This window comes from Phyllobates terribilis, unplaced genomic scaffold (genome assembly GCF_046119375.1).
Source record: "Phyllobates terribilis strain yellow unplaced genomic scaffold, ASM4611937v1 Scaffold_1__5_contigs__length_1240528914, whole genome shotgun sequence".
Lineage (NCBI taxonomy): Eukaryota > Metazoa > Chordata > Amphibia > Anura > Dendrobatidae > Phyllobates > Phyllobates terribilis.
In genome coordinates, this window is record NW_027362761.1 from 209,566,815 (window position 1) to 209,594,806 (window position 27,992).

Genomic DNA, 27,992 nt, shown 5'->3' on the forward strand with positions numbered 1-27,992 from the left:
AAATTAATGTTCAAAGAGTATTGAAGAACCAATAATTATTACTTATCTTATAAATCATCCATGCTTCTAATCCTGCCACTCCGGTAATGCCATCAGCCTTTGTTAAGTGGTCTCAGTGATGATGTTCTGTGCATGAATTATAGGTACATTTTAAGTTGTATAGTATTTTTAAGAAATGGACACAGAGGAGGGAATACTCAAAATTATTACTTGCCTTGTAAATCTTCACAGAATTTCCACTGCCGCGTGCCCATTTGTCCTGCTGGTCCTTGTTAGAGTATCCTGCGGAAATTAGATCCCAACAGTATCATCGGGACAGATATGACTTGTCAATGGCCAATGCATTTATGCAGCATAGTATCATCATTGGTGAAGCCAGGGATTGGCCGTAGCTGTAACCTGTGTATGTTCAGCTCAAAAGTCATGCAAAACAGTTTTCAGAGACCAGTTGGACCATTATATCAACAATCTGCTAGCGGACGGAAATTTTAGGTAAATTCTACCTATTTGTGAGTTTGACACATTCCCTGCTTTGTGGCCAGTATTGAAAAATTTTGAACAAATTATAGGTTTAACATATACCCATATTACAAAACAGTTCAAAACCTCGAGGAGTACATTAGGTGAATATTAAATTAATATGAGATTTCCTAAATTATAAGCAAATGGATTATCCTTTTTGTTTTGCCTAAGATGGCAGAAAACACACTACTCTTGGTTATGGAAAGGACAGCTAGAGGGGTTATGGAGGAGGCTGATATTTTTTAGATGTTTTTGCTGAGTGTGGCCGATCTATTTGCTCATAATTTAGGAAAAGTAGCTGAGAATTAAATGTAAATCATGTCTTTTTTAAAAAGCAGAGTATTGATTGAAAATAAAGATTTAGAATTTTAATTTTTTAAGTTTTAAGACCGAAATAATCAAAAAAAGTGACATTGTCATTTTTGATGAGGTAAATTAATAGAGATTTAATGATTATTCCTCAAGGTAGTATAAGTAACCCTTTTTTAAGCTTTTAAATCTGTTATAGGTCTATAATATGTTCTAATCATGTATATCTAAAGCTGATTTGTTACCATATTTTTTACTCATACATTGGTATTGTGTTATTGAATGAGATATGCCTGACCATTTTTCTTTACATAAGTTATAGTTCCATTTTTTAAGTAGTTTTCCAGGACTTGTAAAAAATTTATGTTCAAAGAGTATTGAAGAACCAAAAATTATTATTTATCTTATAAATCAACCATGCTTCTAATCCCGCCACTCCGGTAATGCCATCAGCCTTTGTTAAGTGGTCTGCAGTGATGTTGTTCTGTGCATGAATTATAGGTACATTTTAAGTTGTATAGGATTTTTAAGAAATGGACACAGAGGAGGGAATACTCAAAATTCTTGCTTGCCTTGTAAATCTTCACTTAATTTCCAGTGCCACGTGCCCATTTGTCCTGATGGTCCTTGTTAGAGTAGCCTGTGACAAGTAGATCCCAACAGTACCATTGGGACAGATATGACTTGTCAATTGCCAATGCATTTATGAAGCATAGTATCATCACTGGTGAAGCCAGGGATTGGCCATAGCTGTAACCTGTGTATGGTCAGCTCAAAAGTCATGCACAACAGTTTGAAAAGACCAGCGGGACCATTATATCAACAATCTGCTAGCGGACGGAAATTTTAGGTAAATTCTATCTATTTGTGAGTTTGACACATTCCCTGCTTTGTGGCCAGTATTGAAAAATTTTGAACAAATTATAAGTTTAAAATATGCTCATATTACAAAACAGTTCAAAACCTCGAGGAGTACATTAGGTGAATATTAAATTAATATGAGATTTCCTAAATTATAAGCAAATGGATTAACCTTTTTGTTTTGCCTAAGGTGGCAGAAAACACACTACTCTTGGTGATGGAAAGGACAGCTAGAGGGGTTATGGAGGAGGCTGATGTTTTTTAGATGTTTTGCCTGAGTGTGGCCGATCTATTTGCTCATAATTTAGGAAAAGTAGCTGAGAATTAAATGTAAATGATGTCTTTTTTATAAAGCAGAGTAATGATTGAAAATAAAGATTTAGAATTTTAATTTTTTAAGTTTTAAGACCGAATTATCAAAAAAGTGACATTGTCATTTTTGATGAGGTAAATTAATAGAGTTTTAATGATTATTCCTCAAGGTAGTATAAGTAACCCTTTTTTAAGCCTTTAAATCTGTTATAGGTCTATAATATGTTCTAATCATGTATATATAAAGCTGATTTGTTACCATATTTTTTACTCATACATTGGTATTGTGTTATTGAATGAGATATGCCTGACCATTTTTCTGTACATAAGTTATAGGTCCATTTTTTAGGTAGTTTTCCAGGACTTGTAAAAAATTAATATTCAAATAGTATTGAAGAACCAAAAATTATTACTTATCTCATAAATCATCCATACTTCTATTCCCGCCACTCCGGTAATGCCATCAGCCTTTGTTAAGTGGTCTGCAGAGATGATGTTCTGTGCATGAATTATAGGTACATTTTAAGTTGTATAGGATTTTTAAGAAATGGACACAGAGGAGGGAAAACTCAAAATTATTACTTGCCTTGTAAATCTTCATGTAATTTCCAGTGCCGCGTGCCCATTTGTCCTGCTGGTCCTTGTTAGAGTAGCCTGCGGCAATTAGATCCCAGCAGTACCATTGGGACAGATATGACTTGTCAATGACCAATGCATTTATGCAGCATAGTATCATCACTGGTGAAGCCAGGGATTGGCCGTAGCTGTAACCTGTGTATGGTCAGCTCAAAAGTCATGCAAAACAGTTTTCAAAGACCAGCGGGACCATTATATCAACAATATGCTAGCGGATGGAGATTTTAGGTAAATTCTACCTATTTGTGAGTCTGACACATTCCCTGCTTTGTGGCCAGTATTGAAAATTTTTGAACAAATTATAGGTTTAACATATACCCATATTACATAACAGTTCAAAACCTCGAGGAGTACATTAGGTGAATATTAAATTAATATGAGATTTCCTAAATTATAAGCAAATGGATTAACCTTTTTGTTTTGCCTAAGGTGGCAGAAAACACACTACTCTTGGTGATGGAAAGGACAGCTAGAGGGGTTATGGAGGAAGCTGATGTTTTTTAGATGTTTTTGCTGAGTGTGGCTGATCTATTTGCTCATAATTTAGGAAAAGTAGCTGAGAATTAAATTTAAATCGTGTCTTTTTTATAAATCAAAGTAGTGATTGAAAATAAAGATTTGGAATTTTAATTTTTTAAGTTTTAAGACCGAATTATCAAAAAAAGTGACATTGTCATTTTTAGTAAGGTAAATTAGAGTTTTAAAAATTATTCCTCAAGGTAGTATAAGTAACCCTTTTTTAAGCCTCTAAATCTGTTATAGGTCTATAATATGTTCTAATCATGTATATCTAAAGCTGATTTGTTACCATATTTTTTACTCATACATTGGTATTGTGTTATTGAATGAGATATGCCTGACCATTTTTCTGTACATGAGTTGTAGGTCCATTTTTTAAGTAGTTTTCCAGGACTTGTAAAAAATTAATGTTTAAAGAGTATTGAAGAACCAAAAATTATTACTTATCTTATAAATCATCCATGCTTCTCATCCCGCCACTCCGGTAATGCCATCAGCCTTTGTTAAGTGTTCTGCAGAGATGATGTTCTGTGCATGAATTATAGGTACATTTTAAGTTGTATAGGATTTTTAAGAAATGGACACAGAGGAGGGAATACTCAAAATTATTACTTGCCTTGTAAATCTTCACAGAATTTCCACTGCTGCGTGCCCATTTGTCCTGCTGGTCCTTGTTAGAGTAGCCTGCGGCAATTAGATCCCAACAGTATCATCGGGACAGATATGACTTGTCAATGGCCAATGCATTTATGCAGCATAGTATCATCACTGGTGAAGCCAGCGATTGGCCGTAGCTGTAACCTGTGTATGGTCAGCTCAAAAGTCATGCAAAACAGTTTTCAGAGACCAGTGAGACCATTATATCAACAATCTGCTAGCGGACGGAAATTTTAGGTAAATTCTACCTATTTGTGAGTTTGACACATTTCCTGCTTTGTGGCCAGTATTGAAAAATTTTGAACAAATTATAGCTTTAACATATACCCATATTACAAACCAGTTCAAAAGCTCGAGGAGTACATTAGGTGAATATTAAATTAATATGAGATTTCCTAAATTATAAGCAAATGGATTAACCTTTTTGTTTTGCCTAAGGTGGCAGAAAACACACTACTCTTGGTGATGGAAAGGACAGCTAGAGGGGTTATGGAGGAGGCTGATGTTTTTTAGATGTTTTTGCTGAGTGTGGCCGATCTATTTGCTCATAATTTAGGAAAAGTAGCTGAGAATTAAATGTAAATCATGTCTTTTTTATAAAGCAGAGTAAAGATTGAAAATAAGGATATAGAATGTTAATTTTTTAAGTTTTAAGACCGTAATAATCAAAAAAAATGACATTGTCATTTTTGATGAGGTAAATTAATAGAGTTTTAGTGATTATTCCTCAAGGTAGTATAAGTAACCCTTTTTTAAGCCTCTAAATCTGTTATAGGTCTATAATATGTTCTAATCATGTTTATCTAAAGCTGATTTGTTACCATATTTTTTACTCATATATTGGTATTGTGTTATTGAATGAGATATGCCTGACCATTTTTCTGTACATAAGTAATAGGTCCATTTTTTAAGTAGTTTTCCAGGACTTGTATAAAATTAATGTTCAAAGAGTATTGAAGAACCAAAAATTACTTATCTTATAAATCATCCATGCTTCTAATCCTGCCACTCCGGTAATGCCATCAGCCTTTGTTAAGTGGTCTCACTGATGATGTTCTGTGCATGAATTATAGGTACATTTTAAGTTGTATAGTATTTTTAAGAAATGGACACAGAGGAGGGAATACTCAAAATTATTACTTGCCTTGTAAATCTTCACAGAATTTCCAGTGCCGCGTGCCCATTTGTCCTGCTGGTCCTTGTTAGAGTATCCTGCGGAAATTAGATCCCAACAGTATCATCGGGACAGATATGACTTGTCAATGGCCAATGCATTTATGCAGCATAGTATCATCATTGGTGAAGCCAGGGATTGGCCGTAGCTGTAACCTGTGTAAGTTCAGCTCAAAAGTCATGCAAAACAGTTTTCAGAGACCAGTTGGACCATTATATCAACAATCTGCTAGCGGACGGAAATTTTAGGTAAATTCTACCTATTTGTGAGTTTGACACATTCCCTGCTTTGTGGCCAGTATTGAAAAATTTTGAACAAATTATAGGTTTAACATATACCCATATTACAAAACAGTTCAAAACCTCGAGGAGTACATTAGGTGAATATTAAATTAATATGAGATTTCCTAAATTATAAGCCAATGGATTATCCTTTTTGTTTTGCCTAAGATGGCAGAAAACACACTACTCTTGGTTATGGAAAGGACAGCTAGAGGGGTTATGGAGGAGGCTGATATTTTCTAGATGTTTTTGCTGAGTGTGGCCGATCTATTTGCTCATAATTTAGGAAAAGTAGCTGAGAATTAAATGTAAATCATGTCTTTTTTAAAAAGCAGAGTATTGATTGAAAATAAAGATTTAGAATTTTAATTTTTTAAGTTTTAAGACCGAAATAATCAAAAAAAGTGACATTGTCATTTTTGATGAGGTAAATTAATAGAGATTTAATGATTATTCCTCAAGGTAGTATAAGTAACCCTTTTTTAAGCCTTTAAATCTGTTATAGGTCTATAATATGTTCTAATCATGTATATCTAAAGCTGATTTGTTACCATATTTTTTACTCATACATTGGTATTGTGTTATTGAATGAGATATGCCTGACCATTTTTCTGTACATAAGTAATAGGTCCATTTTTTAAGTAGTTTTCCAGGACTTGTAAAAAATTAATGTTCAAAGAGTATTGAAGAACCAAAAATTATTACTTATCTTATAAATCATCCATGCTTCTAATCCCGCCACTCCGGTAATGCCATCAGCCTTTGTTAAGTGGTCTGCAGTGATGATGTTCTGTGAATGAAATATAGCTACATTTTAAGTTGTATAGGATTTTTAAGAAATGGAGACAGAGGAGGGAATACTCAAAATTATTACTTGCCTTGTAAATCTTCACGTAATTTCCAGTGCCGCGTGCCCATTTGTCCTGCTGGTCCTTGTTAGAGTAGCCTGTGGCAATTTGATCCCAACAGTACCATCGGGACAGATATGACTTGTCAATAGCCAATGCATTTATGCAGCATAGTATCATAACTGGTGAAGCCAGGGATTGGCCGTAGCTGTAACCTGTGTATGGTCAGCTCAAAAGTCATGCAAAACAGTTTGAAAAGACCAGCGGGACCATTATATGAACAATCTGCTAGCGCACGGAAATTTTAGGTAAATTCTACCTATTTGTGAGTTTGACACATTCCCTGCTTTGTGGCCAGTATTGAAAAATTTTGAACAAACTATAGGTTTAACATATACCCATATTACAAAGCAGTTCAAAACCTCGAGGAGTACATTAGGTGAATATTAAATTAATATGAGATTTCCTAAATTATAAGCAAATGGATTAACCTTTTTGTTTTGCCTAAGGTGGCAGAAAACACACTACTCTTGGTGATGGAAAGGACAGCTAGAGGGGTTATGGAGGAGGCTGATGTTTTTTAGATGTTTTTGCTGAGTGTGGCCAATTTATTTGCTCATAATTTAGGAAAAGTAGCTGAGAATTAAATGTAAATCATGTCTTTTTTAAAAAGCAGAGTAATGATTGAAAATAAAGATTTAGAATTTTAATTTTTTAAGTTTTAAGACCGAAATAATCAAAAAAAGTGTCTGTCATTTTTGATGAGGTAAATTAATAGAGTTTTAATGATTATTCCTCAAGGTAGCATAAGTAACCTTTTTTTAAGCCTCTAAATCTGTTATAGGTCTATATTATGTTCTAATCATGTATATCTAAAGCTGATGTGTTACCATATTTTTTACTCATACATTGGTTTTGTGTTATTGAATGAGATATGCCTGACCATTTTTCTGTACATAAGTAATAGGTCCATTTTTTAAGTAGTTTTCCAGGACTTGTAAAAAATTAATGTTCAAAGAGTATTGAAGAACCAAAAATTATTACTTATCTTATAAATCATCCATGCTTCTAATCCCACCACTCCGGTAATGCCATCAGCCTTTGTTAAGTGGTCTGCAGTGATGATGTTCTGTGCATGAATTATAGGTACATTTTAAGTTGTATAGGATTTCTAAGAAATGGACACAGAGGAGGGAATACTCAAAATTATTACTTGCCTTGTAAATCTTCATGTAATTTCCAGTGCCACGTGCCCATTTGTCCTGCTTTCCTTGTTAGAGTAGCCTGTGACAATTAGATCCCAACAGTACCATCGGGACAGATATGACTTGTCAATTGCCAATGCATTTATGCAGCATAGTATCATCACTGGTGAAGCCAGGGATTGGCCGTAGCTGTAACCTGTGTATGGTCAGCTCAAAAGTGATGAAAAACAGTTTTCAAAGACCAGCGGGACCATTATATCAACAATCTGCTAGCGGACGGAAATTTTAGGTAAATTCTACCTATTTGTGAGTTTGACACATTCCCTGCTTTGTGGCCAGTATTGAAAAATTTGGAACAAATCATAGGTTTAACATATACCCATATTACAAAACAGTTCAAAACCTCGAGGAGTACATTAGGTGAATATTAAATTAATATGAGATTTCCTAAATTATAAGCTAATGGATTAACTTTTTTGTTTTGCCTAAGGTGGCAGAAAACACACTACTCTTGGTGATGGAAAGGACAGCTAGAGGGGTTATGGAGGAGGCTGATGTTTTTTAGATGTTTTTGATGAGTGTGGCCGATCTATTTGCTCATAATTTAGGAAAAGTAGCTGAGAATTAAATGTAAATCATGTCTTTTTTATAAAGCAGAGTAATGATTGAAAATAAAGATTTAGAATTTTATTTTTTTAAGTTTTAAGACCAAAATAATCAAAAAAAGTGACTGTCATTTTTAATGAGGCAAATTACTAGAGTTTTAACGATTGTTCCTCAAGGTAGTATAAGTAACCCTTTTTTAAGCCTCTAAATCTGTTATAGGTCTATAATATGTTCTAATCATGTATATCTAAAGCTGATTTGTTACCATATCTTTTACTCATACATTGGTATTGTGTTATTGGATTGAGATATGCCTGACCATTTTTCTGTACATAAGTTATAGGTCCATTTTTTAAGTAGTTTTCCAGGACTTTTAAAAAATGAAAGTTCAAAGAATATTGAAGAACCAAAAATTATTACTTATCATATAAATCATCCATGCTTCTAATCCCGCCACTCCGGTAATGCCATCAGCCTTTGTTAAGTGTTCTGCAGTGATATTCTTCTGTGCATGAATTATAGGTACATTTTAATTTGTATAGGATTTTTAAGAATTGGACACAGAGGAGGGAATACTCAAAATTATTGCTTGACTTGTAAACCTTCATGTCATTTCCAGTGCCGCATGCCCATTTGTCCTGCTAGTCCTTGTTAGAAAAGCCTGTGGCAATTAGATCCCAACAGTACCATCGGGACAGATATGACTTGTCAATGGCCAATGCATTTATGCAGCATAGTATCATCACTGGTGAAGCCAGGGATTGGCCGTAGCTGTAACCTGTGTATGGTCAGCTCAAAAGTCATGCAAAACAGTTTTCAAAGACCAGCGGGACCATTATATCAACAATCTGCTAGCGGACGGAAATTTTAGGTAAATTCTACCTATTTGTGAGTTTGACACATTCCCTGCTTTGTGGCCAGTATTGAAAAATTTTGAACAAATTATAGGTTTAACAAATACCCATATTACAAAACAATTTAAAATCTCGAGGAGTACATTAGGTGAATATTAAATTAATATGAGATTTCCTAAATTATAAGCAAATGGATTAACCTTTTTGTTTTGCCTAAGGTGGCAGAAAACACACTACTCTTGGTGATGGAAAGGACAGCTAGAGGGGTTATGGAGGAGGCTGATGTTTTTTAGATGTTTTTGCTGAGTATGGCCGATCTATTTGCTCATAATTTAGGAAAAGTAGCTGAGAATTAAATGTAAATCATGTCTTTTTTATAAAGCAGAGTAATGATTGAAAATAAAGATTTAGAATTTTATTTTTTTAAGTTTTAAGACCAAAATAATCAAAAAAAGTGACATTGTCATTTTTGATGAGGCAAATTAATAGAGTTTTAACAATTATTCCTCAAGATAGTATAAGTAACCCTTTTTTAAGCCTCTAAATCTGTTCTAGGTTGATAATATGTTCTAATCATGTATATCTAAAGCTGATTTGTTACCATATTTTTTACTCATACATTGGTATTGTGTTATTGAATGAGATATGCCTGACCATTTTTCTGTACATAAGTTATAGGTCCATTTTTTAAGTAGTTTTCCAGGACTTGTAAAAAATGAAAGTTCAAAGAGTATTGAAGAACCAAAAATTATTACTTATCTTATAAATCATCCATGCTTCTAATCCCGCCACTCCGGTAATGCCATCAGCCTTTGTTAAGTGTTCTGCAGTGATGTTCTTCTGTGCATGAATTATAGGTACATTTTAAGTTGTATAGGATTTTTAAGAAATGGACACAGAGGAGGGAATACTCAAAATTATTGCTTGACTTGTAAACCTTCACGTAATTTCCAGTGCCGCCTGCCCATTTGTCCTGTTGGTCCTTGTTAGAAAAGCCTGTGGCAATTAGATCCCAACAGTACCATCGGGACAGATATGACTTGTCAATGGCCAATGCATTTATGCAGCATAGTATCATCACTGGCGAAGCCAGGGATTGGCCGTAGCTGTAACCTGTGTATGGTCAGCTCAAAAGTCATGCAAAACAGTTTTCAAAGACCAGCGGGACCATTATATCAACAATCTGCTAGCGGACGGAAATTTTAGGTAAATTCTACCTATTTGTGAGTTTGACACATTCCCTGCTTTGTGGCCAGTATTGAAAAATTTTGAACAAATTATAAGTTTAACATATACCCATATTACAAAACAGTTCAAAACCTCGAGGAGTACATTAGGTGAATATTAAATTAATTTGAGATTTCCTAAATTATAAGCAAATGGATTAACCTTTTTGTTTTGCCTAAGGTGGCAGAAAACACACTACTCTTGGTGATGGAAAGGACAGCTAGAGGGGTTATGGAGGAGGCTGATGTTTTTTAGATGTTTTTGCTGAGTGTGGCTGATCTATTTGCTCATAATTTAGGAAAAGTAGCTGAGAATTGAATGTAAATCATTTATTTTTTTATAAAGCAGTGTAATGATTGAAAATAAAGATTTAGAATTTTATTTTTTTTTAGTTTTAATACCAAAATAATCAAAAAAAGTGACATTGTCATTTTTGATGAGGCAAATTAATAGAGTTTTAACGATTGTTCCTCAAGGTAGTATAAGTAACCCATTTTTAAGCCTCTAAATGTGTTATAGATCTATAGTATGCTCTAATCATGTATATCTAAAGCTGATTTGTTACCATATTTTTTACTCATACATTGATATTGTGTTATTGAATGAGATATGCCTGACCATTTCTCTGTACATAAGTAATAGGTCCATTTTTTAAGTAGTTTTCCAGGACTTGTAATTAATTAATGTTCAAAGAGTATTTAAGAACCAAAAATTATTACTTATCTGATAAATCGTCCATGCTTCTAATCCCGCCACTCCGGTAATGCCATCAGCCTTTGTTAAGTGGTCTGCAGAGATGTTCTTCTGTGCATGAATTATAGGTACATTTTAAGTTGTAAAGGATTTTTAAGAAATGGACACAGAGGAGGGAATGCTCAAAATTACTGCTTACCTTGTAAATATTCATGTAATTTCCAGTCCCGCGTGACCATTTGTCCTGCTGGTCCTTGTTAGAGTAGCCTGTGACAATTATATCCCAACAGTACCATCGGGACAGATATGACTTGTCAATGGCCAATGCATTTATGCAGCATAGTATCATGACTGGTGAAGCCTGGGATTGGCAGTAGCTGTAACCTGTGTATGGTCAGCTCAAAAGTCATGCAAAACAGTTTTCAAAGATCAGCGGGACCATTAAATCCACAATCTGCTAGCGGACGGAAATTTTAGGTAAATTCTACCTATTTGTGAGTTTGACACATTCCCTGCTTTGTGGCCAGTGTTGAAAAATTTTGAACAAATTATAGGTTTAACATATACCCATATTACAAAACAGTTCAAAACCTCGAGGAGTACATTAGGTGAATATTAAATTAATATGAGATTTCCTCGATTATACGCAAATGGATTAACCTTTTTCTTTTGCCTAAGGTGGCAGAAAACACACTACTCTTGGTGATGGAAAGGACAGCTAGAAGGGTTATGGAGGAGGCTGATATTTTTTAGATGTGTTTGTTGAGTGTGGCCGATCTATTTGCTCATAATTTAGGAAATGTAGATGACAATTAAATGTAAATCATGTCTTTTTTATAAAGCAGAGTAATGATTGAAAATAAAGATTTAGAATTTTAATTATTTAAGTTTTAAGACCAAATTATCAAAAAAAGTGACATTGTCATTTTTGATGAGGTAAATTAATAGAGTTTTAAAGATTATTCCTCAAGGTAGTATAAGTAACCCTTTTTTAAGCCTCTAAATCTGTTATAGGTTCATAATATGTTCTAATCATGTATATCTAAAGCTGATTTGTTACCATATTTTTTACTCATACATTGGTATTGTGTTATTGAATGAGATATGCCTGACCATTTTTCTGTACATAAGTTATAGGTCCATTTTTTAAGTAGTTTTCCAGGACTTGTAAAAAATGAAAGTTCAAAGAGTATTGAAGAACCAAAAATTATTACTTATCTTATAAATCATCCATGCTTCTAATCCCGCCACTCCGGTAATGCCATCAGCCTTTGTTAAGTGTTCTGCAGTGATCTTCTTCTGTGCATGAATTATAGGTACATTTTAAGTTGTATAGGATTTTTAAGAAATGGACACAGAGGAGGGAATACTCAAAATTATTGCTTGACTTGTAAACCTTCACGTAATTTCCAGTGCCGCGTGCCCATTTGTCCTGTTGGTCCTTGTTAGAAAAGCCTGTGGCAATTAGATCCCAACAGTACCATCGGGACAGATATGACTTGTCAATGGCCAATGCATTTATGCAGCATAGTATCATCACTGGTAAAGCCAGGGATTGGCCATAGCTGTAACCTGTGTATGGTCAGCTCAAAAGTCATGCAAAACAGTTTTCAAAGACCAGCGGGACCATTATATCAACAATCTGCTAGCGGATGGAAATTTTAGGTAAATTCTACCTATTTGTGAGTTTGACACATTCCCTGCTTTGTGGCCAGTATTGAAAAATTTTCAACAAATTATACTGTAGGTTTAACATATACCCATATTACAAAACAGTTCAAAACCGCGAGGAGTACATTTGGTGAATTTTAAATTAATATGAGATTTCCTAAATTATAAGCAAATGGATTAACCTTTTTGTTTTGCCTATGGTGGCAGAAAACACACTACTCTTGGCGATGGAAAGGACAGCTAGAGGGGATATGGAGGAGGCTGATGTTTTTTAGATGTTTTTGCTGAGTGTGGCCGATCTATTTGCTCATAATTTAGGAAGAGTAGCTGAGAATTAAATGTAAATCATGTCTTTTTTATAAAGCAGAGTAATGATTGAAAATAAAGATTTCAAATTTTAATTTTTTAAGTTTTAAGACCGAATTATCAAAAAAATTGACATTGTCATTTTTGATGAGGTAAATTAATAGAGTTTTAAAGATTATTCCTCAAGGTATTATAAGTAACCCTATTTTAAGCCTCTAAATCTGTTATAGGTCTATAATATGTTCTAATCATGTATATCTAAAGCTGATTTGTTACCATATTTTTTACTCATACATTGATATTGTGTTATTGAATGAGATATGCCTGACCATTTTTCTGTACATAAGTTATAGGTCCATTTTCTAAGTAGTTTTCCAGGACTTGTAAAAAATTAATGTTCAAAGAGTATTGAAGAACCAAAAATTATTACTTATCTTATAAATCATCCATGCTTCTAATCCCGCCACTCCGTTAATGCCATCAGCCTTTGTTAAGTAGTCTGCAGTGATGATGTTCTGTGCATGAATTATAGGTACATTTTAAGTTGTATAGGATTTTTAAGAAATGGACACAGAGGAGGGAATACTCAAAATTATTACTTGCCTTGTAAATTTTCACTTAATTTCCAGTGCCGCGTGCCCATTTGTCTTGCTGGTCCTTGTTAGAGTAGCCTGCGGCAATTAGATCGCAACAGTACCATCGGGACAGATATGACTTGTCAATGGCCAATGCATTTATGCAGCATAGTATCATCACTGGTGAAGCCAGGGATTGGCCATAGCTGTAACCTGTGTATGGTCAGCTCAAAAGTCATGCAAAACAGTTTTCAAAGACCAGCGGGACCATTATATCAACAATCTGCTAGCGGACGGAAATTTTAGGTAAATTCTACCTATTTGTGAGTTTGATACATTCCCTGCTTTGTGGCCAGTATTGAAAAATTTTCAACAAATTATACTGTAGGTTTAACATATACCCATATTACAAAACAGTTCAAAACCTCGAGGAGTACATTAGGTGAATATTAAATTAATATGAGATTTCCTAAATTATAAGCAAATGGATTAACCTTTTTGTTTTGCCTAAGGTGGCAGAAAACACACTACTCTTGGTGATGGAAAGGACAGCTAGAGGGGTTCTGGAGGAGGCTGATGTTTTTTAGATGTTTTTGCTGAGTGTGGCCGATCTATTTGCTCATAATTTAGGAAAAGTAGCTGAGAATTAAATGTAAATCATGTCTTTTTTAATAAAGTAGGGTAATAATTGAAAATAATAATTTAGAATTTTAATTTTTTAAATTTTAAGACCGAATTATCCAAAAAAGTGACATTGTCATTTTTGATGAGGTAAATTAATAGAGTTTTGAAGATTATTCCTCAAGGTAGTATAAGTAACCATTTTTAAAGCCTCTAAATCTGTTATAGGTCTATAATATGTTCTAATCATGTATATCTAAAGCTGATTTGTTACCATATTTTTTACTCATACATTGGTATTGTGTTATTGAATGAGATATGCCTGACCATTTTTCTGTACATAAGTTATAGGTCCATTTTTTAAGTAGTTTTACAGGACTTGAAAAAAATGAATGTTCAAAGAGTATTGAAGAACCAAAAATTATTACTTATCTTATAAGTCATCCATGCTTCTAATCCCGCCACTCAGGTAATGCCATCAGCCTTTGTTAATAGTCTGCAGAGATGATGTTCTGTGCATGAATTTTAGGTACATTTTAAGTTGTATAGGATTTTTAAGAAATGGACACAGAGGAGGGAATACTCAAAATTATTACTTGCCTTGTAAATCTTCACGTAATTTCCAGTGCCGCGTGCCCATTTGTCCTGCTGGTCCTTGTTAGAGTAGCCTGCGGCAATTAGATCCCAACAGTACCATCGGGACAGATATGACTTGTCAATGGCCAATGCATTTATGCAGCATAGTTTCATCACTGGTGAAGCCAGGGATTGGCCATAGCTGTAACCTGTGTATGGTCAGCTAAAAAGTCATGCAAAACAGTTTTCAAAGACCAGCGGGACCATTATATCAACAATCTGCTAGCGGACGGAAATTTTAGGTAAATTCTACCTATTTGTGAGTTTGACACATTCCCAGCTTTGTGGCCAGTATTGAAAAATTTTCAACAAATGATACTGTAGGTTTAACATATACCCATATTACAAAACAGTTCAAAACCTCGAGGAGTACATTAGGTGAATATTAAATTAATATGAGATTTCCTAAATTATAAGCAAATGGATTAACCTCTTTGTTTTGCCTAAGGTGGCAGAAAACACACTACTCTTGGTGATGGAAAGGACAGCTAGAGGGGTTATGGAGGAGGCTGATATTTTTTAGATGTTTTTGCTGAGTGTGGCCAATCTATTTGCTCATAATTTAGGAAAAGTAGTTGAGAATTAAATGTAAATCATGTCTTTTTTAATAAAGCAGAGTAATGATTGAAAATAAAGATTTAGAATTTTAATTTTTTACGTTTTAAGACCGAATTATCAAAAAAAGTGACATTGTCATTTTTGATGAGGTAAATTAATAGAGTTTTAACGATTATTCCTCAAGGTAGTATAAGTAACCCTTTTTTAAGCCTCTAAATCTGTTGTAGGTCTATAATATGTTCTAATCATGTATATTCAAAGCTGATTTGTTACCATATTTTTTACTCATACATTGGTATTGTGTTATTGAATGAGATATGCCTGAACATTTTTCTGTACATAAGTAATAGGACCATTTTTTAAGTAGTTTTCCAGGACTTGTAAAAAATGAATGTTCAAAGATTATTGAAGAACCAAAAATTATTACTTATCTTATAAATCATCCATACTTCTAATCCCGCCACTCCAGTAATGCCATCAGTCTTTGTTACGTGGTCTGCAGTGATGATGTTTTGTGCATGAATTATAGGTACATTTTAAGTTGTATAGGATTTTTAAGAAATGGACACAGAGGAGTGAATACTCAAAATTATTACTTGCCTTGTAAATCTTCACGTAATTTCCAGTGCCGCGTGCCCATTTGTCCTGCTGGTCCTTGTTAGAGTAGCCTGCGGCAATTAGATCCCAACAGTACCATCGGGACAGATATAACTTGTCAATGGCCAATGCATTTATGCAGCATAGTATCATGACTGGTGAAGCCAGGGATTGGCCGTAGCTGTAACCTGTGTATGGTCAGCTCAAAAGTCATGCAAAACAGTTTTGAAAGACCAGCGGGACCATTAAATCCACAATCTGCTAGCAGACGGAAATTTTAGGTAAATTCTACCTATTTGTGAGTTTGACACATTCCCTGCTTTGTGGCCAGTATTGAAAAATTTTCAGCAAATTATAGGTTTAACATACAGTGCCAACAAGTAGTATTCAACCCCCTGCAGATTTAGCTGGTTGACACATGCGGAATTAACTTGGCATTGTAACATTTGTACTGTAGATCAGCCTGGAAGTGGGAAATGCACTGCAGCAAATTTTTTTTTTTTTATTTTTATTTTTTTTTAAAAACGTTAAAAGTTAATTCAGAGTGTCATTTATTATTCAACCCCTCAAACCACAAGAATTCTGTTTGGTCCCCCAAAAGTATTAAGAAGTAGTTCAGGCACCAAGAATAATGAGCTTCACATGTGTGGATTAAAGATCTCTTTTGCCAGCCTTTTCTGACTATTTAAGACCCTCCCCAAACTTGTGAACAGCACTCAGACATGGTCAACATGGGAAAGACAAGGGAGCATTCCAAGGCCATCAGAGACAAGATCGTGGAGGGTCGCAAGGCTGGCAAGGGGTACAAAACCCTTTCCAAGGAGTTGGGCCTACCTGTCTCCACTGTTGGGAGCATCATCCGTAAGTGGAAGGCTTATGGAACTACTGTTAGCCTTCCACAGCCAGGACAGCCTTTGAAAGTGTCCTCCCGTGCCGAGGCCAGGCTTGTCCGAAGAGTCAAGGCTAACCCAAGGACAACAAGGAAGGAGCTCCGGGAAGATCTCATGGCAGTGGGGACATTGGTTTCAGTCAATACCATAAGTAACGTACTCCACCGCAATGGTCTCCGTTCCAGACGAGCCCGTAAGGTACCTTTACTTTCAAAGCGTCATGTCAAGGCTCGTCTACGGTTTGCTCATGATCACTTGGAGGACTCTGAGACAGACTGGTTCAAGGTTCTATGGTCTGATGAGACCAAGATCGAGATCTTTGGTGCCAACCACACACGTGACGTTTGGAGACTGGATGGCACTGCATACGACCCCAAAAATACCATCCCTACAGTCAGGCATGGTGGTGGCAGCATCATGCTGTGGGGCTGTTTCTCTGCCAAGGGGCCTGGCCATCTGGTCCGCATCCATGGGAAGATGGATAGCACGGCCTACCTGGAGATTTTGGCCAAGAACCTCCGCTCCTCCATCAAGGATCTTAAGATGGGTCGTAATTTCATCTTCCAACAAGACAACGACCCAAAGCACACAGCCAAGAAAACCAAGGCCTGGTTCAAGAGGGAAAAAGTCAAGGTGTTGGAGTGGCCTAGTCAGTCTCCTGACCTTAACCCAATTGAAAACTTGTGGAAGGAGCTCAAGAATAAAGTCCACATGAGACACCCAAAGAACCTAGATAACTTGGAGAAGATCTGCATGGAGGAGTGGGCCAAGATAACTCCACAGACCTGTGCCGGCCTGATCAGGTCTTATAAAAGACGATTATTAGCTGTAATTGCAAACAAGGGTTATTCCACAAAATATTAAACATAGGGGTTGTATAATAATTGACCCACACTTTTATGTTTAAAATTTAAAAAATTCAACTGAGCAACATAACTTTTTGGTTTGTAAGATTTATGCTTCTGTTCATAAAACCTACTCTCGTTTGCAGTTTGAAGGCTCTAACTTATTTGCATCTTATCAAACCAGCTAAATCTGCAGGGGGTTGAATACTACTTGTAGGCACTGTATACCCATATTACAAAACAGTTCAAAACCTCAAGGAGTACATTATGTGAATAATAAATTAATATGAGATTTCCTAAATTATAAGCAAATGGATTAACCTTTTTGTTTTGCCTAAGGTGGCAGAAAACACATTACTCTTGGTGATGGAAAGGACAGTTAGAGGGGTTCTGGAGGAGGCTGATGTTTTTTAGATGTTTTTGCTGAGTGTGGCCAATCTGTTTGCTCATAATTTAGGAAAAGTAGCTGAGAATTAAATGTAAATCATGTCTTTTTTAATAAAGCAGAGTAATGATTGAAAATAAAGATTTAGAATTTTAATTTTTTAAGTTTTAAGACCGAATTATCAAAAAAAGTGACATTGTCATTTTTGATGAGGTAAATTAACAGAGTTTTAAAGATTATTCCTCAAAGTAGTATAAGTAACCCTTTTTTAAGCCTCTAAATCTGTAATAGGTCTATAATATGTTCTAATCATGTATATCTAAAGCTGATTTGTTACCATATTTTTTACTCATACATTGGTATTGTGTTATTGAATGAGATATGCCTGACCATTTTTCTGTACATAAGTTATAGGTCCATTTTTTAAGTAGTTTTCCAGGACTTGTAAAAAATTAATGTTCAAAGAGTATTGAAGAACCAAAAATTATTACTTATCTTATAAATCATCCATGCTTCTAATCCCGCCACTTCGGTAATGCCATCAGCCTTTGTTAAGAGGTCTGCAGAGATGATGTTCTGTGCATGAATTATAGGTACATTTTAAGTTGTATAGGATTTTTAAAAAATAGACACAGAGGAGGGAATACTCAAAATTATTACTAGCCTTGTAAATCTTCACATAATTTCCAGTGCCGCATGCCCATTTGTCCTTCTGGTCCTTGTTAGAGTAGCCTGCGACAATTAGATCCCAACAGTACCATCGGGACAGATATGACATGTCAATGGCCAATGCATTTATGCAGCATAGTATAATCACTGGTGAAGCCAGGGATTGGCCGTAGCTGTAACCTGTGTATGGTCAGCTCAAAACTCATGCAAAACAGTTTTCAAAGACCAGCGGGACCATTATATCAACAATCTGTTGGCGGACGGAAATTTTAGGTAAATTCTACCTATTTGTGAGTTTGACACATTCCCTGCTTTGTGGCCAGTATTGAAAAATTTTGAACAAATTCTAGGTTTAACATATACCCATATTACAAAACAGTTCAAAACCTCGAGGAGTACATTAGGTGAATATTAAATTAATATGAGATTTCCTAAATTATAAGGAAATGGATTATCCTTTTTGTTTTGCCTAAGGTGGCAGAAAACACACTACTCTTGGTGATGGAAAGGACAGCTAGAGGGGTTATGGAGGAGGCTGATGTTTTTTAGATGTTTTTGCTGAGTGTGGCCGATCTATTTGCTCATAATTTAGGAAAAGTAGCTGAGAATTAAATGTAAATCATGTCTTTTTTATAAAGCAGAGTAATGATTGAAAATAAAGATTTAGAATTTTAATTTTTTAAGTTTTAAGACCGAATTATCAAAAAAAGTGACATTGTCATTTTTGATAAGGTAAATTAATAGAGTTTTAAAAATTATTCCTCAAGGTAGTATAAGTAACCCTTTTTTAAGCCTCTAAATCTGTTATAGGTCTATAATATGTTCTAATCATGTATTTCTAAAGCTGATGTGTTACCATATTTTTTACTCATACATTGGTATTGTGTTATTGAATGAGATATGCCTGACCATTTTTCTGTACATAAGTTATTGGTCCATTTTTTAAGTAGTTTTCCAGGACTTGTAAAAAATTAATGTTCAAAGTGTATTGAAGAACCAAAAATTATTACTTATCTTATAAATCATCCATACATCTAATCCCGCCACTTCGGTAATGCCATCAGCCTTTGTTAAGTGGTCTGCAGTGATGATGTTCTGTGCATGAATTATAGGTACATTTTAAGTTGTATAGGATTTTTAAGAAATGGACACAGAGGAGGGAATACTCAAAATTATTACTTGCCTTGTAAATCTTCACGTAATTTCCAGGGCCACGTGCCCATTTGTCCTGCTGGTCCTTGTTAGAGTAGCCTGTGGCAATTAGATCCCAACAGTACCATCGGGACAGATATGACTTGTCAATAGCCAATGCATTTATGCAGCATAGTATCATAACTGGTGAAGCCAGGGATTGGCCGTAGCTGTAACCTGTGTATGGTCAGCTCAAAAGTCATGCAAAACAGGTTGAAAAAACCAGCGGAACCATTATATGAACAATCTGCTAGCGGCCGGAAATTTTAGGTAAATTCTACCTATTTGTGAGTTTGACACATTCCCTGCTTTGTGGCCAGTATTGAAAAATTTTGAACAAATTATAGGTTTAACATATACCCATATTACAAAACAGTTCAAAACCTCGAGGAGTACATTAGGAGAATATTAAATTAATATGAGATTTCCTAAATTATAAGCAAATGGATTAACCTTTTTGTTTTGCCTAAGGTGGCAGAAAACACACTACTCTTGGTGATGGAAAGGACAGCTAGAGGGGTTATGGAGGAAGCTGATGTTTTTTTAGATGTTTTTGCTGAGTGTGGCCTATCTATTTGCTCATAATTTAGGAAAAGTAGCTGAGAATTAAATGTAAATCATGTCTTTTTTAATAAAGCAGAGTAATGATTGAAAATAAAGATTTAGAATTTGAATTTTTTAAGTTTTAAGACCGAATTATCAAAAAAATTGACATTGTCATTTTTGATGAGGTAAATTAATAGAGTTTTAACGATTATTCCTCAAGGTAGTATACGTAATCCTTTTTTAAGCCTCTAAATCTGTTATAGGTCTATAATATGTTCTAATCATGTATATCTAAAGCTGATTTGTTACCATATTTTTTACTCATACATTGGTATTGTGTTATTGAATAAGATATGCCTGACCATTTTTCTGTACATAAGTAATAGGACCATTTTTTAAGTAGTTTTCCAGGACTTGTAAAAAATTAATGTTCAAAGATTATTGAAGAACTAAAAATTATTACTTATCTTATAAATCATCCATGCTTCTAATCCCGCCACTCCGGTAATGCCATCAGGCTTTGTTAAGTGGTCTGCAGTGATGTTGTTCTGTGCATGAAATATAGGTACATTTTAAATTGTATAGGATTTTTAAGAAATGGACACAGAGGAGGGAATACTCAAAATTATTACTTGCCTTGTAAATCTTCACATAATTTCCAGTGCCGCGTGCCCATTTGTCCTTCTGGTCCTTGTTAGAGTAGCCTGCGACAATTAGATCCCAACAGTACCATCGGGACAGATATGACATGTCAATGGCCAATGTATTTATGCAGCATAGTATAATCACTGGTGAAGCCAGGGATTGGCCGTAGCTGTAACCTGTGTATGGTCAGCTCAATACTCATGCAAAACAGTTTTCAAAGACCAGCGGGACCATTATACCAACAATCTGTTGGCGGACGGAAATTTTAGGTAAATTCTACCTATTTGTGAGTTTGACACATTCCCTGCTTTGTGGCCAGTATTGAAAAATTTTGAACAAATTCTAGGTTTAACATATACCCATATTACAAAACAGTTCAAAACCTCGAGGAGTACATTAGGTGAATATTAAATTAATATGAGATTTCCTAAATTATAAGGAAATGGATTATCCTTTTTGTTTTGCCTAAGGTGGCAGAAAACACACTACTCTTGGTGATGGAAAGGACAGCTAGAGGGGTTATGGAGGAGACTGATGTTTTTTAGATGTTTTTGCTGAGTGTGGCCGATCTATTTGCTCATAATTTAGGAAAAGTAGCTGAGAATTAAATGTAAATCATGTCTTTTTTAATAAAGCAGAGTAATGATTGAAAATAAAGATTTAGAATTTGAATTTTTTAAGTTTTAAGACCGAATTATCAAAAAAATTGACATTGTCATTTTTGATGAGGTAAATTAATAGAATTTTAACGATTATTCCTCAAGGTAGTATACGTAATCCTTTTTTAAGCCTCTAAATCTGTTATAGGTCTATAATATGTTCTAATCATGTATATCTAAAGCTGATTTGTTACCATATTTTTTACTCATACATTGGTATTGTGTTATTGAATAAGATATGCCTGACCATTTTTCTGTACATAAGTAATAGGACCATTTTTTAAGTAGTTTTCCAGGACTTGTAAAAATTTAATGTTCAAAGATTATTGAAGATCCAAAAATTATTACTTATCTTATAAATCATCCATGCTTCTAATCCCGCCATTCCGGTAATGCCATCAGGCTTTGTTAAGTGGTCTGCAGTGATGTTGTTCTGTGCATGAATTATAGGTACATTTTAAATTGTATAGGATTTTTAAGAAATGGACACAGAGGAGGGAATACTCAAAATTATTACTTGCCTTGTAAATCTTCACATAATTTCCAGTGCCGCGTGCCCATTTGTCCTTCTGGTCCTTGTTAGAGTAGCCTGCGACAATTAGATCCCAACAGTACCATCGGGACAGATATGACATGTCAATGGCCAATGCATTTATGCAGCATAGTATAATCACTGGTGAAGCCAGGGATTGGCCGTAGCTGTAACCTGTGTATGGTCAGCTCAAAACTCATGCAAAACAGTTTTCAAAGACCAGCGGGACCATTATATCAACAATCTGTTGGCGGACGGAAATTTTAGGTAAATTCTACCTATTTGTGAGTTTGACACATTCCCTGCTTTGTGGCCAGTACTGAAAAATTTTGAACAAATTCTAGGTTTAACATATACCCATATTACAAAACAGTTCAAAACCTCGAGGAGTACATTAGGTGAATATTAAATTAATATGAGATTTCCTAAATTATAAGCAAATGGATTATCCTTTTTGTTTTGCCTAAGGTGGCAGAAAACACACTACTCTTGGTGATGGAAAGGACAGCTAGAGGGGTTATGGAGGAGGCTGATGTTTTTTAGATGTTTTTGCTGAGTGTGGCCGATCTATTTGCTCATAATTTAGGAAAAGTAGCTGAGAATTAAATGTAAATCATGTCTTTTTTATAAAGCAGAGTAATCATTGAAAATAAAGATTTAGAATTTTAATTTTTTAAGTTTTAAGACCGAATTATCAAAAAAAGTGACTGTCATTTTTGATAAGGTAAATTAATAGAGTTTTAAAAATTATTCCTCAAGGTAGTATAAGTAACCCTTTTTTAAGCCTCTAAATCTGTTATAGGTCTATAATATGTTCTAATCATGTATTTCTAAAGCTGATGTGTTACCATATTTTTTACTCATACATTGGTATTGTGTTATTGAATGAGATATGCCTGACCATTTTTCTGTACATAAGTTATAGGTCCATTTTTTAAGTAGTTTTCCAGGACTTGTAAAAAATTAATGTTCAAAGTGTATTGAAGAACCAAAAATTATTACTTATCTTATAAATCATCCATACATCTAATCCCGCCACTTCGGTAATGCCATCAGCCTTTGTTAAGTGGTCTGCAGTGATGATGTTCTGTGCATGAATTATAGGTACATTTTAAGTTGTATAGGATTTTTAAGAAATGGACACAGAGGAGGGAATACTCAAAATTATTACTTGCCTTGTAAATCTTCACGTAATTTCCAGTGCCACGTGCCCATTTGTCCTGCTGGTCCTTGTTAGAGTAGCCTGTGGCAATTAGATCCCAACAGTACCATCGGGTCAGATATGACTTGTCAATAGCCAATGCATTTATGCAGCATAGTATCATAACTGGTGAAGCCAGGGATTGGCCGTAGCTGTAACCTGTGTATGGTCAGCTCAAAAGTCATGCAAAACAGGTTGAAAAAACCAGCGGAACCATTATATGAACAATCTGCTAGCGGACAGAAATTTTAGGTAAATTCTACCTATTTGTGAGTTTGACACATTCCCTGCTTTGTGGCCAGTATTGAAAAATTTTGAACAAATTATTGGTTTAACATATACCCATATTACAAAACAGTTCAAAACCTCGAGGAGTACATTAGGAGAATATTAAATTAATATGAGATTTCCTAAATTATAAGCAAATGGATTAACCTTTTTGTTTTGCCTAAGGTGGCAGAAAACACACTACTCTTGGTGATGGAAAGGACAGCTAGAGGGGTTATGGAGGAGGCTGATGTTTTTTAGATGTTTTTGCTGAGTGTGGCCGATCTATTTGCTCATAATTTAGGAAAAGTAGCTGAGAATTAAATGTAAATCATGTCTTTTTTAATAAAGCAGAGTAATGATTGAAAATAAAGATTTAGAATTTGAATTTTTTAAGTTTTAAGACCGAATTATCAAAAAAAGTGACATTGTCATTTTTGATGAGGTAAATTAATAGAGTTTTAATGATTATTCCTCAAGGTAGTATACGTAATCCTTTTTTAAGCCTCCAAATCTGTTATAGGTCTATAATATGTTCTAATCATGTATATCTAAAGCTGATTTGTTACCATATTTTTTACTCATACATTGGTATTGTGTTATTGAATAAGATATGCCTGACCATTTTTCTGTACATAAGTAATAGGACCATTTTTTAAGTAGTTTTCCAGGACTTGTAAAAAATTAATGTTCAAAGATTATTGAAGAACCAAAAATTATTACTTATCTTATAAATCATCCATGCTTCTAATCCCGCCACTCCGGTAATGCCATCAGGCTTTGTTAAGTGGTCTGCAGTGATGTTGTTCTGTGCATGAATTATAGGTACATTTTAAATTGTATAGGATTTTTAAGAAATGGACACAGAGGAGGGAATACTCAAAATTATTACTTGCCTTGTAAATCTTCACGTAATTTCCAGTGCCACGTGCCCATTTGTCCTGCTGGTCCTTGTTAGAGTAGCCTGTGGCAATTAGATCCCAACAGTACCATCGGGTCAGATATGACTTGTCAATAGCCAATGCATTTATGCAGCATAGTATCATAACTGGTGAAGCCAGGGATTGGCCGTAGCTGTAACCTGTGTATGGTCAGCTCAAAACTCATGCAAAACAGTTTTCAAAGACCAGCGGGACCATTATATCAACAATCTGTTGGCGGACGGAAATTTTAGGTAAATTCTACCTATTTGTGAGTTTGACACATTCCCTGCTTTGTGGCCAGTATTGAAAAATTTTGAACAAATTCTAGGTTTAACATATACCCATATTACAAAACAGTTCAAAACCTCGAGGAGTACATTAGGTGAATATTAAATTAATATGAGATTTCCTAAATTATAAGGAAATGGATTATCCTTTTTGTTTTGCCTAAGGTGGCAGAAAACACACTACTCTTGGTGATGGAAAGGACAGCTAGAGGGGTTATGGAGGAGACTGATGTTTTTTAGATGTTTTTGCTGAGTGTGGCCGATCTATTTGCTCATAATTTAGGAAAAGTAGCTGAGAATTAAATGTAAATCATGTCTTTTTTAATAAAGCAGAGTAATGATTGAAAATAAAGATTTAGAATTTGAATTTTTTAAGTTTTAAGACCGAATTATCAAAAAAATTGACATTGTCATTTTTGATGAGGTAAATTAATAGAGTTTTAACGATTATTCCTCAAGGTAGTATAAGTAACCCTTTTTTAAGCCTCTAAATCTGTTATAGGTTCATAATATGTTCTAATCATGTATATCTAAAGCTGATTTGTTACCATATTTTTTACTCATACATTGGTATTGTGTTATTGAATGAGATATGCCTGACCATTTTTCTGTACATAAGTTATAGGTCCATTTTTTAAGTAGTTTTCCAGGACTTGTAAAAAATGAAAGTTCAAAGAGTATTGAAGAACCAGAAATTATTACTTATCTTATAAATCATCCATGCTTCTAATCCCGCCACTCCGGTAATGCCATCAGCCTTTGTTAAGTGTTCTGCAGTGATCTTCTTCTGTGCATGAATTATAGGTACATTTTAAGTTGTATAGGATTTTTAAGAAATGGACACAGAGGAGGGAATACTCAAAAGTATTGCTTGACTTGTAAACCTTCACGTAATTTCCAGTGCCGCGTGCCCATTTGTCCTGCTGGTCCTTGTTAGAAAAGCCTGTGACAATTATATCCCAACAGTACCATCGGGACAGATATGACTTGTCAGTGGCAAATGCATTTATGCAGCATAGTATCATCACTGGCGAAGCCAGGGATTGGCCGTAGCTGTAACCTGTGTATGGTCAGCTCAAAAGTGATGAAAAACAGTTTTCAAAGACCAGCGGGACCATTATATCAACAATCTGCTAGCGGACGGAAATTTTAGGTAAATTCTACCTATTTGTGAGTTTGACACATTCCCTGCTTTGTGGCCAGTATTGAAAAATTTTTGAACAAATTATAGGTTTAACATATACCCATATTACAAAACAGTTCAAAACCTCGAGGAGTACATTAGGTGATTATTAAATTAATTTGAGATTTCCTAAATTATAAGCAAATGGATTAACCTTTTTGTTTTGCCTAAGGTGGCAGAAAACACACTACTCTTGGTGATGGAAAGGACAGCTAGAGGGGTTATGGAGAAGTCTGATGTTTTTTAGATGTTTTTGCTGAGTGTGGCCGATCTATTTGCTCATAATTTAGGAAAAGTAGCTGAGAATTAAATGTAAATCATGTCTTTTTTATAAAACAGAGTAATGATTGAAAATAAAGATTTAGAATTTTATTTTTTTAAGTTTTAAGACGAAAATAATCAAAAAAAGGGACATTGTCATTTTTGATGAGGCAAATTAATAGAGTTTTAACGATTGTTCCTCAAGGTAGTATAAGTAACCCTTTTTTAAGCCTCTAAATCTGTTATAGGTCTATAATATGTTCTAATCATGTATATCTAAAGCTGATTTGTTACCATATCTTTTACTCATACATTGGTATTGTGTTATTGAATGAGATATGCCTGACCATTTTTCTGTACATAAGTAATAGGTTCATTTTTTAAGTAGTTTTCCAGGACTTGTAATTAATTAATGTTCAAAGAGTATTGAAGAACCAAAAATTATTACTTATCTTATAAATCATCCATGCTTCTAATCTCGCCACTCCGGTAATGCCATCAGCCTTTGTTAAGTGGTCTGCAGTGATGTTGTTCTGTGCATGAATTATAGGTACATTTTAAGTTGTATAGGATTTTTAAGAAATGGACACAGATGAGGGAATACTCAAAATTATTGCTTACCTTGTAAATCTTCACGTAATTTCCAGTGCCGCGTGCCCATTTGTCCTGCTGGTCCTTGTTAGAGTAGCCTGTGACAATTATATCCCAACAGTACCATCGGGACAGATATGACTTGTCAGTGGCAAATGCATTTATGCAGCAAAGTATCATCACTGGTGAAGCCAGGGATTGGCCGTAGCTGTAACCTGTGTGTGGTCAGCTCAAAAGTGATGAAAAACAGTTTTCAAAGACCAGCGGGACCATTATATCAACTATCTGCTAGCGGACGGAAATTTTAGGTAAATTCTACCTATTTGTGAGTTTGACACATTCCCTGCTTTGTGGCCAGTGTTGAAAAATTTTGAACAAATTATAGGTTTAACATATACCCATATTACAAAACAGTTCAAAACCTCGAGGAGTACATTAGGTGAATATTAAATTAATTTGAGATTTCCTAAATTATAAGCAAATGGATTAACCTTTTTGTTTTCCCTAAGGTGGCAGAAAACACACTACTCTTGGTGATGGAAAGGACAGCTAGAGGGGTTATGGAGGAGGCTGATGTTTTTTAGATGTTTTTGCTGAGTGTAGCCGATCTATATGCTCATAATTTAGGAAAAGTAGCTGAGAATAAAATGTAAATCATGTCTTTTTTATAAAGCAGAGTAATGATTGAAAATAAAGATTTAGAATTTTAATTATTTAAGTTTTAAGACCGAATTATCAAAAAAAGTGACATTGTCATTTTTGATGAGGTAAATTATTCGAGTTTTAAAGATTATTCCTCAAGGTAGTATAAGTAACCCTTCTTAAAGCCTCTAAATCTGTTATAGGTTTATAATATGTTCTAATCATGTATTTCTAAAGCTGATTTGTTACCATATTTTTTACTCATACATTGGTATTGTGTTATTGAATGAGATATGCCTGACCATTTTTCTGTACATAAGTTATAGGTCCATTTTTTAAGTAGTTTTCCAGGACTTGTAAAAAATGAAAGTTCAAAGAGTATTGAAGAACCAGAAATTATTACTTATCTTATAAATCATCCATGCTTCTAATCCCGCCACTCCGGTAATGCCATCAGCCTTTGTTAAGTGTTCTGCAGTGATCTTCTTCTGTGCATGAATTATAGGTACATTTTAAGTTGTATAGGATTTTTAAGAAATGGACACAGAGGAGGGAATACTCAAAATTATTGCTTGACTTGTAAACCTTCACGTAATTTCCAGTGCCG